The sequence below is a fragment of the Tupaia chinensis genome, unplaced genomic scaffold, assembly GCF_000334495.1.
Source record: "Tupaia chinensis unplaced genomic scaffold, TupChi_1.0 Scaffold145208_1, whole genome shotgun sequence".
Taxonomy (NCBI): Eukaryota; Metazoa; Chordata; class Mammalia; order Scandentia; family Tupaiidae; genus Tupaia; species Tupaia belangeri.
Genome location: NW_006205068.1, coordinates 2140516 through 2145517, shown reverse-complemented (window position 1 = coordinate 2145517; position 5002 = coordinate 2140516). Strand labels below are relative to the sequence as shown.

The 5002-nt window shown below is 49.2% G+C and overlaps 1 long non-coding RNA gene across 1 annotated transcript in view; it reads right to left on the bottom strand.

Annotated features, from left to right (window-relative positions):
• Positions 1-1451: 1451 nt before the first annotated feature.
• The window catches only part of LOC114006004 (uncharacterized), a 10686-nt gene continuing 7135 nt past the window's right edge, over positions 1452-5002 (bottom strand). Inside the window, exons 2-3 of the long non-coding RNA XR_003547779.1 lie at positions 2331-2491; positions 1452-1830 (exon numbers count right to left, since the gene is read on the bottom strand). This is a non-coding gene — a long non-coding RNA (uncharacterized LOC114006004). The remainder of the gene's footprint in view (positions 1831-2330; positions 2492-5002) is intronic.

Here is a 5002-nt window from a genome sequence, read left to right as displayed (position 1 = left end):
TTCCCTAAATAGTGGATGGTAACTTTCTATAGTCTACTGGTTTTGTTTCTCTGAAGAACTTTGATTACTACACCTGATGTTTGGAAAAACGGAACAATCGCCTGCCATGATCTAGCCTGGGAAGTCACATGGCACCATTTTCATAGTCCTCTGTTGGCCAAGGCTGCCATAAAGCTCTGCCAGGTTAACAAATGTAAAATTCTCTGCTCCTTCCTTGGCAGAGGTAAAAAGAACATGAGGGGTAAGAACTAGTGCTACAGCCATTTCTGGAAAATATAATATGCTACAGTGATGAGATGGTGACCTGGTCCACAGCCACTAGCTGTGCCGTCGACCACAGACACTGGTCACAGCCACACCTGCGTCCGGTGAAGGACGCAGGGTTGTGTCAGTTTGGGACAATGTCGGCTGGGGCCAGAGCCAGTACTTGTGTGCGGGTCTTTCACTTACCTCACTTGCACATGAAGACATAGGCTATGAGCTTGGTTCTCTGCCTCCTTAACTCAAAGACACAAAGCTGCCTTGCTGAGTTTTTTCAGAGGAGCCTAACTGATGCAGCTACACAGCGAACCTAGTAGCCAAGGGACTCCACATTGGCAGCTCTGAATATCCTAGGCCATGTTGTTTGGGGATGAGGAAAAAGATGACTGTCATGTCGTGACTTGCACTTCCCCCGAGCACAGGCTATCTCAACCACAGCCTTATCCACATTTTCGACTGGATGATTCTCTGCTGAGGGGGCTGGCCTGTGCACTGCATCATGTCGAGCAGCACTCCTGGCCTCTACTGACTTGATCCCCCTATTGGAGAAAAAGATAACCTTTCAATGACACTTGCTAAAGATGGTAAGGTGGGCCAGCCCACAACATGCTGGCGAAGGCAGCTGTACCACACACGGCTGACTATGCAGTTTGAGCCCTGGACCTGGCAGCTTGCAAGACATGCTTGTGTGTGTGTGCTTGGAAGAGACACTTGTGTGTGTGTGTGTGTGTGTGTGTGTGTGTGCGCACGCGCATGCCCAAAATCCTGAAAGGAGAAGAGATTGTGGTATGACCATTCACCATGGGGTGGGAATTGAATACACACCCTCTGGCAAAACTAAAAAAAAAGAAAGTGAGAGAGAAAATATGGTAAGGTAGACTTTGTTCATCATGATATAGATACAGGGGGCTACATTGTTTGGTAGTACGAGAGAAAGCCCTCGCTCTTACAGTATAGGAGTGGGGTGGGGGCCAGTGGAAGGACAGTGACTAGAGGAAACAGGCAGAATAAGGAGATTCTGGCTAAACCCACCTAATAGTATTCTTGCTGAAGACAGGACAGGGTGACCAGATACCTGGAGATGGTAAGTGTCTAGTCTACATCCATTCGGGCTGCTACAACAAAACATCTTAAACTGGGTAATGCATAAACAACAGAAATTTATTGCTCACAGTTATGGAGGCTGGGAGGTTCAAGACCAAGTTACCAGCAAATCTGTTGCTTGGTGAGGCCCCATTTGTCATAGAGGGGGCTTCTGACATGGCAAAAGGGGGAAAGAGCTCTCTTGAGACTCTTTTTAACATTTCTTTCTTTGATTTGTCAGAGGTATGTGCTCAATGGAGGTAGTGGGGAGAAAGTGAGAGAGCAACCCCCCCCCCCATGGGGCATAGTCATGTTGTAATCCCATTTCCTCCTTCTCTCCCTTCTTTTGGGCACACACATGCACCTGGTGTGTCTTTCAAGTTGCTGGGTTGGGGACTCCAACAATGCAGTTGGCCATGTGGCATCCAGTCGTCCTCATCACCACACAACCAGCTGTCAAGACTTCCAATAAGGGGCCTTGTCCACCTACAGGGGCAGAATCCTCGTGATATAATCACCTCTCAAAGATTGCACCACTTACCCACATTGCACATTCCATTTCAACACATTGGTTTTGGAGGAACACCAACATTCAGCCCATAGCAGTGTGGGATGAGGACCCTAATCAGATATTAAGGGTGGAGGAGTCTGACCAAACTGAGTCAGCAGGATTCTTGCTAAAATTGGACAATACAGAGGTGAACACAGACATCCCAAGGCCAGGGCCTAGTTGAAAAGAAGCTCAGAGGAACCTGGGTTTGGTCAGGGAAGGATATTTGTCACACACATACAACCCAGTTGTGACAACCAAAGATGCAAGAATGTCTCCGGTATTGCCAAATATCCCCCAGGGGCCCAAATCACCCCTAGATGAGAACCACTGCCCCAGAGAATCTCTGAGTTCCTTAACCCTTTGCAGCATCAATGGCATGTCTCCTGGGGTGATGATGGGGACAGAGCTCACAGCCACCATTCCCCAGAGGCACCTTTTGAGGGTCCAGGTGCAAGGACATGACCTCCTTTGTAATTCATAGGGTATGGCTGCAGGCCCTTCAAGAGAGGAATTTGAGCACTCTGAACTCCACCGCTGAGTCACTGGTGGCCTTCAGCAAGTGATTCTGTCATTTCAGGGTCTTGGATGTCCAACCTGAAAAATGGGAACAAGTCTTCCAATGTGCCCATGTAACCAGCAAAGTATAGCTATCAGGTCGGAGTGGTGGGCTGCTGGCTCCAACAGGTCCTACCTAGTGGGCACATTTGGAACACCTGCTCCTGTGATCAGTGGAAAGTGACAGGAGCCTCACCTGGGAAGGCACTTTGTAAATTAGGATAACTGTGGCCCCAGTGAATGTACCCTGGGCTGGGGTGAATGGTGAGGGGAAGAAAATATTTTCTTCAGGAATCTTGACCCAATTGTTCTCAAACTGTGAATGAAAATCAACTTTTATTACTTAATAATGAATATATATATAATAGCACAATAATAATGGCAGACTTTTCATTTGAGAATACTTTGTAGTTTATAAAGAACTTCTCTCTCTCTCTCTCCTTTTTTATTTTTTTTGAGAGGTTATTCGCTATAGGGCGCGTGCGCTCACCAGACAGAGAGAGACATAGAGACAGAAAGTGAGAAATCATCCCCCAGGGGGGATGGTCACGCCGCAATCCCTTCTCCTCCATTCTCCTCTCGGGATCTTGGGCACGCACACACACGTACCCGGCATGAGTTTGAAGCCACCAGGTCCAGGACGCGAACCATGGTTGACTATGTGGGAGTCCAGTGACATAGCCATTATGCTAACTGCTGGTTCCCAGAACTTCTCTCTCTTTAATGATCAAATCTCTACTATTTCCATTTTAATTCTATTCTTGCTTTTATTGCCAGAGGGAACATGCACTTCTCTGATAGACAGAGACAGAGACAGAGACAGCATGCCCTAGTGGGGCATGGTCTTACCACAGTCCTTTCTCCTCCATTTGTCCATCCCATCAGGATTTGGGACATATATGCACACATGCTTGACAAGCTTTTCAAGTCACCAGGGCCAGAATTCAAACCATGATCAGCCATGTAGGATCTGGCTCTCTTGAACTGAGGTACAGGGACAGTCTGATCCTATTTCCATTTTAGAGATGACAAACAGACTCCGAGGTAGTAGCCAGCTCACCCACGGCCACCCAGCTGGTCAATAACAGAGGAGCGTTTGGAAGCCATTTTTTTTAGGACAGATTTTTGCTATAGGGCACATGCGTTCACCAGACAGAAAGACAGAAAGTGAGAAATCATCACCCAGCAAGGGATGGCCATGCCACAATCCTTTCTCCATCCTCCTTTCAGGACTTTGGGCATACACACACAGGTGCCTGGCATGAGTTTCAATCTGTCAGGTCTGGCACTCGAACCGCTGTCAACCATGTGGGAGTCCAGTGCCTTAACCACTATGCCACCTGCTGGCCCTGGAAGCCAAATTCTGCCTCTTCCCTTTCAAGGGCCTTCTTTTTTCCCTCCCAGATTTGAAATGCCTCTTTCCTCTCTTCTACAGAGTATTTTTACAACCACTCCTTTCCAAGCTGAAACTGGCAGCTTCCTTTACCCTGGAAGCCAGTGGGGACAAAACAGAGTGGGAACAGGGAACCAGCAGTTAGCATAATGGCTATGTCGCTGGACTCCCACGTAGTCGACTGCGGTTCGTGTCCCGGACCTGGTGGCTTAAAAACTCACGCCGGGCGCGTGTGCGTGCGTGCCCAAGATCCCGAGAGGAGAATGGAGGAGAAGGGATTGCGGCGTGACCATCCCCCATGGGGGGTGATTTCTCGCTTTCTGTCTCTATGTCTCTCTCTGTCTGTCTGGCGAGCGCACGCGCCCTACAGTGAAAATCTCTCCAAAAAAAAAAAAAAAACAAAAAAAACCCAGAGTGGGAACCGAGGTTCCCCAGCCACTGTCTAACAATTCCATCTAATCACCACTTCCAGGCAGGAGTAGCCAGCCTGCAGGGCAGAGACCAGGCTGGACACCCAGAGTCCTGGGAAGGGCCTTGACTTAGGTAAAATTTTCCACCAGGATGGCACTGAGAAGGTAGACACTGGAGGTGAGGTATGATCCTATCCCCGGACAGCTAGTTCCCGCAGCTCATCTTCTCCTCCTCAAGGTGAGCTGGGCAGCACTGGCCCCTGGCATGCCCTGCGAACACACTGGATGGGGGAAGGGCATAGCTGAACACTCACAGGGCTATGAGGCATGAGTTATGTATTCTGCGGTCAGCAAACATCCACCTGCATGGCTGCCCCTTTACAAGACATGGGGTGCAAATACTGGGCCCCCTTCAGCTCCTAGAGAGCCATGCTCGGCTGCCTGCGGGAGAGTTGCAACAAGATGTCCTCAAATCTGGCCAGTCTAAGGTTCAAGGTCCCCATCTTTCCTGAGACCCCAAGTTCCTGGGGAGTGTTATGGGGATCGTAAGGGGTAGAACAACTTGGGGCACACCCTCCTTCTCAGGACTAGAACTATCCCACACCTCTGCTTGTGTCCTTGTAGATTAGTTGTTCTTGGTGGCCAAGAGCATGTTTCTCTCTTCTCCCAACCTCAGCCAGTCACCTGAGTCTACCCCCATCACCCTCCCCACATCCAACTCTCTGGAAGAAGGAAGGGACATTCTGG